We start from the raw sequence: 11,044 nt of genomic DNA, 5'->3' as shown, positions 1-11,044 counted from the left end.
GACATTCTTCTAACCGGTTGCTGCTGAGGTGAGTGGGAGTCAGCACCATCAACCTTCTGGTTTCTACTGGTCTGGGGTCTCTGTTCTAGCGGGCGGCATGCAATTAACTTCTTTCACCTGGCAGGGCTTTTGGGCTCTGCAAATCAGCTTAAAGGTGCTGTTCTCTGTATCTCTCGAGGGGAAACCAGGATCCTGCCCCAAAGCTGCACAATTGTTTTTTGACACAGCCCAGCTTGTCTCAGCATCCTTCTCCCTTCCCTGATTGGCAACTCTGTGAACCTGCCCTTTGGAACTCAGGGAAGGTCACGTAGGCTGAATGAAGCCTATTTCCTGCCAAAAAGAAACTCAGGGGATAGAAAGACTTTTGTGCCCAGGAGTCCCACAATGTCCTGTTCGGCTTCGGTAGGGCTGGGCACCAATCCAGAATGGAGAGAGAGAGCTTTGCAGTTGAATCTTGCTTGTGAATTTATGCTAAAATCAGCAGAAGCTAGGTCAGGAGCTCAGACTGTGAATACCTTTCTGTCGTGGTCTGTGGGTGGGTTGAAAAAGAATTTCCAGATGTGAGGCAGAGCGAGCGGAGAATTAAAGTTTATTAGAGTGGGAGATGCTGTTAGAACAGCAGGTTGGCTCAAGGGAGAGCCGACCTTGAAAGTGGGTCCTTGGTCCATTATTACAGCTAGCGGACAAGGAGCAGGGCAGGGGTCTTGCTAGTCATTTGCTGATTGGATGAGGTAGGTATACCCGGTGGGAGAAGAGTAAGGTAAATACCTTTTTCTTATATGAGGTAGAAGGGGAGACAGGCCTTACAACTCAGGAGGGTTCAAAAATTCCACAACTCTTACACCATGGTGGAAAGGGTGATAAGGGTCTGGTTTTTTTCCATTCCTGCATTCCAAGACACTTCTCGTTCACCTTGTTCTTTTGTCCTTGGGGCACCACTCTTCATCCTGGGAAGTGAGTGAGCATGGGTGTGAATATGGGCTCCAGCGCTTAGAATCTGCGTGATTTCTGGCAAGTAGCTTAGTCTCTGTTTCAATGTTGTCTCATCTGTAACATGGTGGGAGCCATACTATTTTCTCCCTGTGTGTTAACAGTATAAAGTGTTGAACAGGCTTGCTGACTTCTGCTCTCGCTGGTGCAACAGAGCGTGGGGAGGAGTCTTGGAGGGAGGAGGAGCACTGACGGACCTGTGGATGGTCTTGCACGTTAGGCCAGGAAGCGAGGCAGGAGCCGTCCTTGCTGCAACAAGAGCTGAGGCTGGGTGAGTGTCTTTATTTCTGAGCTTGAGGTTATTTCCAGCAGACTGGGAGTGAAGCTAATCCCTTTCTAGGTGCCGCAGGAAAACTGGGTCCCTCTCCCGTGGTTTCTATGGTTACTGGAGGAGGGCTGTGGACACAGTGTCCTGCAGAAGCCTCTCATACGATAAAGTGGCCTGCGATTGCAGGAGTGGCTGGTGGGGGCATATATATGACTCCTAAGGACTCATCATGTGCCAGAAAGTGTCCCTTCTAAGGCAGGTCACACAAGAGTGCCAGGGATTACAGGATACAAACACTTGTCTGGGGAGATAGGCTTGTCAAGCTTAAAAGCCCAAGACCGTGGTTAAAGGAGTAAGAAGTGAAAATTCAGGTTGACTGTAAATCTTTGAGCCATTTTGTGCATCGTGAAGGTATTGCCTTAGTCAACACAAAAGGCTTACACTGCTGTTCTGAACAAGTTTTGCCGAGCAGAAAATGTAAAAAAGTAAGATTACCTCAGAGAAAATCAGTGCCCTGGAGCCTGCAGGGCTGCCCATCAACTGCAGCTCACTGGCCAGAATGAGCTTGGCCAGGATGAATTAGCCCAGGATGAATTAAGCTCCCACAGTTCCTGCGGGCTGACTCTGAGTGTCCCGGGAGGGAGCCAGCCCAGGGTTCAGCGGAAGGATCGGGAAGGGAATGAAAGCCTGGGAAAGCATTTGAGGTGAGCCATTGGTGAACATATATTCAAGGGCAGGAGAAAGGTCCCCATCAGTTCTGTCCTGGGTGAGCACAAGGCTCCCGGCCCCCAATCTGTTGCCCAGGAACCTCTCACGAGAAGATACCCGCCTTTAAAGAGTTCTTTATCCAGCGTTGACTCAAAACCATTGAGGGAGTGTCAGCTTCTGAATGTGACAAGAGGCCACATTGTCCAGTGGTTGCTATTTTGTTTTTTTCTAGGAGAAGAATAAAATTTAGAAAAGTTGATGAGGGCTACTGGGTATTTTGCCTCCTTGTGAGGGTAGCACTAAGTAATGGTATCTGTCCAGCCATCTTAGCCTAAGAAGCTCTTGTCTAATCCAACCCTCTTACTACAGAAGAAAGATGCTCCAGAGACAGGGAACAGTTTACCTGCAGGCTCTCAGCTCAGCCTGTAAGTGGCAGAGGTGAGACAGGGACCCAGGTTCTCCCAGGTCTCGATTTTAGCATCGAATACACTTACCACAGCAATGTGCTCTGATTCTCTAAGTTGTTTACATATTGTAATTGCCTTAATATTCTCTTCCCTTTATCTGTTTAGATAAGCACCAAAGATTATGGGTCTCATTCTGTACAAGCTGGCTGGCATCACTTGGGATATTGATATCACAGAAGGGAAATGGAAGTAGGTAGCAGCTTTGTTTTAAGTTCTTTATGTTTCCAAATGTCTCCAGTGATGAGCATTTGTTTGAAGAGAAAAGCTTACAGTAGGGCACAGAACATCTTTCTTTCTATCAGGAAGATGCCAACAGCTCACAGCATCTTTCTTAGGGTTCCTGACATTTCTCCGTTCAGTTCAGTTGCTCAGTCGTGTCCGACTCTTTGTGACCCCATGAATTGCAGCACACCAGGCCTCCCTGTCCATCACCAACTCCCGGAGTTCACTCAGACTCATGTCCATCGAGTCAGTGATGCCATCCAGCCATCTCATCCTCTGTTGTCCCCTTCTCCTGCCCCCAATCCCTCCCAGCATCAGAGTCTTTTCCAATGCGTCAACTCTTCGCATGAGGTGGCCAAAGTACTGGAGTTTCAGCTTTAGCATCATTCCCTCCAAAGAAATCCCAGGGCTGATCTCCTTTAGGATGGACTGGTTGGATCTCCTTGCAGTCCAAGGGACTCTCAAGAGTCTTCTCCAACACCACAGTTCAAAAGCATCAATTCTTCGGCGCTCAGCCTTCTTCACAGTCCAACTCTCATGACTTGGACAAATGAAGGGCCTTAAACATTTTGTAGTACCATGATTCACCAAACGCATTGCACTCATCAGTGGTTTGTGAGATGATTTTAAGTAGGATAAAGATCAGACCTTTTATTTTATTAGTAGGTATAAAGAGGTATTTATTTTAATGTGTGTAATAAATCTATAATGCAAATATAATTAGTACAACAAACCTATAACAGTTTCTTGCTTAGAGTGAAGCTAGTTATAAAAGGAAGTTGATTAAAGAAAAATGTTAAATAACAGTATAAGTTTAAGTGGTATTCAAATTTGGCAAAAATTAGAGCAGACATTACACATCTACATACATGTCTATAATTTGGGAAATACTTATTGAAGCCTCATGTAACTTGTATCAGCTGAACAATTCTAACAGTCTGCAAAGCTTGAAAGCACAACAAATGGAGCCCACAGTTAATTTATAATTATAATTGAGATTTTTATTCCCGTGAATGGGGGGACTTCATCCCGGCCCTTTCACAAACAGCAACTGTGATCCAGTGGTTTGCCCAGGTGGATTTGGGATTCTTTTCTAGTCCCAGTGTGGTACCCCACTGGCTTCCCCTGAGGGCCTCCTTTGGTGATTGATTAGGGCTGGGAAGAGGGGAGAAGGGCTTCCTCTTGCCCTCCAGTGTTTCTCTTCCGGGGTTATCTCTACACTGCTTAGTCAGCTCTGCCTGGCACAGGTGGCATCACTCCATCCAGCCTGTGATGCAGGTAGTCTGTTCTGCCCACCTACACCTCCTGGGTGTACAGCAGTTTCCCCTCCCACTCCATGAGTGTACACACACACACACCCACCCTTCCCTCCAGTGAGTGTTCACACACAGACCTCAGAGACAGTTTCTTTGCTGTTCTGAAAGGACCTTGGAGCCTCATGGATGTTTTCTAAGTTGATTCATTCTGTGGGACCCAGGTGGATCTGGGGTTGTCTTTGCCCGTCCTGTCCAGCTGCACCTTTCTACTAACTTTCCTCTCTCGTTCTCATGTCTTGTGGGTATGAGATGCATCTGGAGGGGGGGTTGCTACTGAGCTGGACTCTCTCTAACCACATGACTGCGGTCTCCCTAATGGGTGAGGGTGAAGGCACAGGGGCCCCATTCACAGTCTCCATGCGTTTCTTCTCTATCCATCCCTTTCCTCCTTGCCTTAAAGCTCTTCTTTCTTCTACCTGGCTCTCTAGGTGACATCCAGCCTCATGGCAATTAGCAATGAACAGGACAGAAGTGCTGCCTGCCCTCACTAAGCTTACATTCCACTGAAGCTAGAGATTCAAAAGACCGGAGATTGACAAGTGATATAAAATAATACAAATTATGATAAAGTTTTGTAAAAGGAAGGAGGCTGAGATATAAGTAATGCTGCTGTGACTATCTCATGCCTCAGATTTTGCTCATTCTTCAGATTATGATAGATTCTTAAAAGTGGAATTGTCAGGAAAAGGGTGATCATTTTCCAGCTTCTGAATACATATTTTAAGGGTTTCTTAGGTGGAGATTATAATTCAGAGAAGTTTAGGATTTGGGGGGTTGTGTGTCCCTAATAGTTTGAGCTAGGAATTAAAGAAGGAAATAGTAATTAAAAAAACAATTGTGGGACTTCCCTGGTAATCCAGTGGTTAAGAAGCTGACTGCCAGCGCAGGGGATATGGGTTTGATCCCTGGTCTGGGACGACTCTACGTGCCGCAGGGCAACTAAACCTGTGGGCTGCAGTTACTGAGCCCACGTGCTGCAACTACCGAAGATCCCGCACCCCAGAGCCTGTGCTGGGCAAAGGAGAAGACACTGCATTAAGCCCACACACTGTAACGAGAGTAGCCCCTGCTTGCTGCAACTAGAAAAGGCTCTGGCACAGCAACAGAGACCCAGCACAGCCAGAAATAAACAAATACAAAACCAGTTATGGGACTTCCCTGATCTACTAGTGGTTAAGACTCTGTGTTGCAAATGGAGGGGGTGCAGGTTCGATCCCTGGCTGGAAAACTAAGATCTTATATGCCGTGTGGCCCAGCCCAAAGAGTAAGAAAACAAAAAACTCACAAAATAAAACAGTTTTGTATCAATCAAGGTCCAATAAGGAGACCGTAGCCACACAGTTATTTAAGTAAGAAAATTTTAATGTAAAGAATTAACGATATTAGTGTCTTACCTACTAAGGAGTAAGAGCCATATAAAACACATGGATGACAGATAAAAGGGAAGAATCACCATCTCTAGAGCTGTGACAGAGAGCTAAGGAATAAAAGGATCTTGAAGAGATTCCCCATTAGGGCAGAAGTATAGATCTCACTAGAGAGGGTGTGGCTGCGTCCACGGGGTGGTGAACTTTGCTGCGCCTGAGGGACTCACTGGCCACCTAACCTCTAGGGTAACGGGAAGCTGTCCCCAGGGATGTGCCTTGTGCAGAACTTGTCAGGGACCGACTTGTGAGCGGGTGTTGCTGAGGCTCTTGGGGGCAGAAGGGAGTGCAGTGTGAGTGCCTCTAGCCAATGGCTGCCCTAAAGGAGCAAACAGAGGGCATGACGCCAGAACCAGGAAGAGGAGGCCATTCCTCCTCCAGGCCCCGCCCAGTACCCTCCGGCAACAAAGTTTTACATTGCGCCAGTTGATAGGGAGACAATGTCCCAGCATCCTAGGAGGCCAACAGAGAGTGGATTTGGAATTGAGAGGCAAATACATCAACTCCTGTTCTTCTTTGGTTGAAGATCACTTCTGGGACATTAATTCACCAGTACATTTGGCCACATCCTGTACAAGCCAGTCATATGTAGCTAGAGAAAGCCCTCGATTAATTGACCTGTGATAAGAAGTGCTGTTTGTACTGAACAGTAGATGCCCTGGGGATATGGAGGTAGCACCCAAAGCGTCTGCAGTGGATACTCATCACTCACAGTGTGTGTATATATTTTTTTTTAAGTTTTTTTTTTTTGATGTGGACCATTTTTAAAGGCTTTATTAAATATTGCTTCTGTTTTATATTTTGGTTTATTTGGCCATGAGCTATGTGGAAATCTTAGCTCCTGAACTGGGGATCAAACCCACACCCCACTGTGTTGGAAAGGGAAGTTTTAACCGCTGGAAACCCCAGCACACACACTGTATATTTGCTCATCTATTTTCTGTATTGTCTGTATCTCCACTCTAGAATGTAGGCTCTATGAGGGCAGGAGTTTTGTCTGATTTATAGATTGCAGCCAGAACAATGTGGTATGCATAGTATAGGCTCAGTTCATTTTTGGTGAATTAATGAATTTCCTGTGAATATCGGTGGCTTCAGTGTGCCTGGGGTATTAATTTATGGGCTTCCGAGGTCTCCTTCCCTGTTCGTGAGCTGGTAAACATAGACGCATCTGGAGCAATCTACACCTTCCTGTTCCAAACGACTGTGTGCACACCAGCTTAAAGCGGGTCAGGCAGAACACAGTTGCTAATACACAAAGCTTGAGATCGCTCATATTTCAAGGGTAGTTGCAAACCATAGCAGCTACACTGGCCCAAGCTCACTGGGCATATTTCCCTGCAAATGGGAGATGCTCATGACTGTTGCTGACAAGGGGAGGCAAATCTAGTGCAGACAGCCTTCCTCAAGGGAATTAACCCCATCTCCTCCATCAAAACATTCTTATCTCCTCAGCTGTGAATGTTCAGGACTCTCTGCCCCTTAACTCCTTAAGGCACCATCAGCACTGTACTCTGGGTGCGTGTCAGAGGAACATTTGTACTCCACGTGTTTCATTTACTGTTTTGAGGTTCGATATTTCAGGATAATTTATTTTACTTTGGAATGAAAGTTTCTATATCTATCAATTTTGTCTAACATCAAGTCATCTTGGACTGCAATATAAAAGGTCACATTTTTAATCTTACCTTATACTTTTATACATCGAGATTTCTTTCTTTTTTTTTACTGAGATTCAGGGGCAGACCCAGAGTCAGGATCTGGACTTTGGCATCTAACTAGAGGTCCAGGATACTCAGGTGGAGACAAGTACAAATTCCAAATTAAGCTGGTGATAAATTTAGAGAACAGCATAGAATTTATCACTGAGCCTGCAGTTGGGGCTTTTAAAATGATTGAGGGTATGGATGCATGATTCAAAACTAATCTCAGGAACCAATACAAAGCTCAGAAGGTTTATCAATGCTAGCTAGATCAATGGGGTTTGAGATGAAATATTATAAATCAAGTGTGAGCAGGTGTTGATCCAAATCCTGCCTCCAGCTTGGAAAGTTTTATGTGAGGTGAGAGAGTCTCAGGGAAGAAGTCAGTGGAAGCAAAGACACTTTTTTTTTTTTTTCCCCCAGGGAGGGCAATGTCTCAGACGTAGGACCCTGGAATTCAGGAATCAAGTCTGTCAGAGAACATCCCCTTGTCTGCCCTGCAGTTCTGAAGGGTTTTCACTTCACCTTCTTCAGATTTAGATACCAGGGCATATGGGAACATAGAAACATGGTGTTTTCAGGGTCTGGCTAAGGACTGAAACTTTCAGTGTGATGTTTGGGAAGGCAGCTGGTGAGGTGGGAAGGCTCACTGGTTGCAAGACTGTGAGGCCGTCCAAATGTCCACATGTGTTCCCCAGGCAAAGTGCTCCGGAAATGAAGAACGATGGCTCCTCAGCCTAGCAGATCCTCTCTGGCATGGTCTGTAGACACCTGCCCATGCCTCTAGTGGCAGGCAAGGTGCATGTGGGTCAGATGGGCCAGTCTCGGGGGCTGGAGCTTTCCCCAAGAAGCTTCTCCTGGGATGCTGAGGGTGAAAAGCGCCTCCCAGAAGTGCTTTTCCAAGTGTTTATTAAAGGAGCGTCTGGCTTTCATCTTCAAGGAGGCACCGTTTGTCAGTTCATCTTCCAGATTCTACTTCTCATTCTCTCCCATTCTTTCTCTCTCTCCTTTTTCTGGGTACATTTATTGCAAGACTGCTATCCCTTTTTTTTAATTTTCACCGTGAAATGATGGGGAAAAGTATGAATCAATTTTGGAGAACTTCAGACTACTTAAAACCCAGAGTGTGCTCCACGAAAGTGAAACAAAGAAACCAGAGGATCCAAAACACGCTTACATTGTAATAGCTGGTGAAAGATCAGGCTTACACACGGAAGTAAGATAACCAAATGCTTACGGCTGGCTCTTGCTGGAAGTGGTACCCAGGGCACGGCACTGGGCTCTGCAGTCACAGAGCAGACACCGCCACTGCCTCGGAGGATTTCCCGGGGGATTTTGGAAAGCATCTGTTTACTCAACGGTTTCCTTCATCCAGGACTACCCTTTTATTTCATATATTAGAAATGCCAGTGGGCTCCTGGGTACCAAAAGAATCACATGATTAAGGGGTGTTGGGCTCTATCAGAAGGAACACAGGCTTTGGAATGAGATCTGGGTTGTTCAGTGGTTGGTTCTGTAATTTTCTTGACATGTGGCCCTGGGTTGGTCTTTGCATCAGTTTCTTGAGCTATAAGATTGGAATAAATACATTGGATTTGTAGAGGAGTATGTATATCTCCTAAAATATTTACAAGTGGCTTGAGATATAAGGTGTCACCATAGTGGATCACGTAGGACAGAGGTTAATCTGCACACTCATCCTTCAGTTGCAGACCCTCAGTAGTCCCCATAGGCATTTTATATATCAGCTACCTATTGCCATGTTAACAAATCACTCAAAAGTTAGTGACTTAAAACATAGGATTCTACAACCTGGACAAGGTTCAGTGGGGACAGCTCATTGCTGCTCCAGGTGGCAGGGGCTGGGGTCACTCACATAGCGACAGGCACTTGAAGCTTGGCTGGGCAGACACAATTGCTTTACTTACACATCTGGTGCCTCTGTTGCGCTGAGTAGGACACCTTGGGGCTGGCCGGGTGCCTTTCTATGTGGTCTCTCCAGCAGGGTGGCCCACCTTAGTGGGTGGCTGAGAACTTCAGGAGAGCAAAATAGAAAGCTGCCAGGCTCTTTAGGGCCTAGACCTGGAGCTGGCATGGTATCTCTCATGCCGCATTCTGCTGAATCAAGAAAGATCTCCCTGTAGCCCAGAATCAAGGGCAAAGGATATGCACTCCATGTCTTGATGGGAGGAGAAGCCAGAATCCATAGCCATCATTTAGCGATGACAATCATGGTATAAAATTAATCACTTTTCCCAGCTCTATCTTGACCACCGGCAGTGCATGTTGGCAAATCCTAAATTAGGAAGGTTTAATTGCTGCCACCTGCCAGAGCAGAGACAGGTGCTATTAACAGTCCCAGAAATATGTCTGGGGTTCTGGGAGCAAGGTGGGGGGGGGGCGCAAATCGTCTCTCCCTGAGCCGTCTTCCAAAAGTGGCACCTTTGCAAACATTTTGAATGTAATACGTTGACATAATGTTTGTTACAGCCGTGATGAAATGAAGCTGGAGGGAACCATTTAACAGCAGCACCTTGAGATGCATAGATAATGTACTGAAAAGGTGACCACTGTCTGTACTTTCCTTCCTTATAAACAGTGCAGACCTCTTTCCCTGCCCCCAGCTCCTAGGTCAATATGGACTTCCTTAATACTAGGACCCACCATGCCTCTCACAGGGCCAGAGCACCGTGGAGGCTGCTGTTGTGAGGTCATGTGTGCACGTGCATGTACATGTTTGTAAATGAGTGCATAAGCATGTGAGTGTGTGCATAAGCATGTGAAGATGAGTGTGTGAGTTGTGTGACCGTGGGGATGTGCACATAGGTATGAGAGTGTGTGTGAATGCAAATGTGTTGCATGGGTATGGAGACGGAGAGCATGCAAAAACCCAGAACTGGGCAAGGAAAGAGAGCACATGGAATCCTGACTCAAAGCGATGTGATGAGGCACTGCCAGCCACTTGGAATGTCGCCTGGCTCCAAAGCCTGCAGCTCCTGCTGCTCATTGCCGATGGTGACACATTGGAGTCTTTTTAAGTGATTGAAAATAAATGATGTGATTCCTGCCAGCCCAGGATTGGCCGAGTCTGGAGAGTCTGCGGCCAGCGCTGCAGGGAGGGGAAGACACTGAAGGTGCGGGGCTGGGGGATGTTCAGGGTGTGAGCAGGAGGGTTCCATGAAGCAGGCGCTGGGTTCCAGAGCCTGCCCTGCTCCCGCTCTATCCTCTTCATCCTGGCAGTGGGTATCCTTGAAGAGGGGAACATAGTGTGCCATGAATTGGCATTTTTCTTTTGGTGCTTTGGAGCTCAGTTCCTGCCAGTCTCTGGAGACCCTATTGCGTTTGTCCCAGGCTCAGACACATATTCCTGTTTCCTAACCACTGAACGTCCATCAATATAGAAGCTAGAAGGAGTAAAAGGATAAGAATCTTTATGTACCAGTTGTCTTTCTTTCTTTCTCCCCCTGCGACATCTCAATATCAAGATGAGATTTTGTCTTTGTAGCTTGGAAAAATAGTTTTCCCTCATCTTGGTTCCACTTTTAAATTCCATATATTTCTTTTTTGTTTTTTTAAAGTTTAGGATGATTGATGGGTTTTCTGTGAAGGAAATAACAAAAAATAACACACACAGCACTTTCATATACATATCTTACTGTAGTACAGGGATATTTGAGAGGTAATTTCATGAATGATTTGTTAATATTTATTAACATTGATTTGATTATGTACTTTGTGTCAAGCACTGTTCTAAATATCAGTACTGTGTACCTGCTGTTCTAACTTGCAGATGAGAAAAACATGGCCCAGAGATAGCAGGCAACTCTTCATGGTCCCACTGATGGTAAGCAGTGTGGCAAGGTTCCATCCCAGGCTTTCTGTCACCATGAGCACCCAAGGTCTGGGTCAGTAGACTCTGCTGTGTCAGTTAAGAGTGTGATCCAAA

General features: G+C 46.1%; 1 long non-coding RNA gene across 1 annotated transcript; it reads left to right on the top strand.

The window, feature by feature from the left end:
- Positions 1 to 1,102: 1,102 nt before the first annotated feature.
- LOC139180347 (uncharacterized) lies at positions 1,103 to 8,862 on the top strand. Its single transcript, XR_011564617.1, has 2 exons — positions 1,103 to 1,261; positions 2,539 to 8,862. It is a non-coding gene; the product is annotated as an uncharacterized lncRNA (long non-coding RNA).
- Positions 8,863 to 11,044: the final 2,182 nt, after the last annotated feature.

The sequence above is a fragment of the Bos indicus genome, chromosome 28 (genome assembly GCF_029378745.1).
Source record: "Bos indicus isolate NIAB-ARS_2022 breed Sahiwal x Tharparkar chromosome 28, NIAB-ARS_B.indTharparkar_mat_pri_1.0, whole genome shotgun sequence".
NCBI classification, from domain to species: Eukaryota; Metazoa; Chordata; class Mammalia; order Artiodactyla; family Bovidae; genus Bos; species Bos indicus.
The sequence above is the reverse complement of the archived record's forward strand: the minus strand, read 5'-3'. Positions and strand labels throughout refer to the sequence as shown.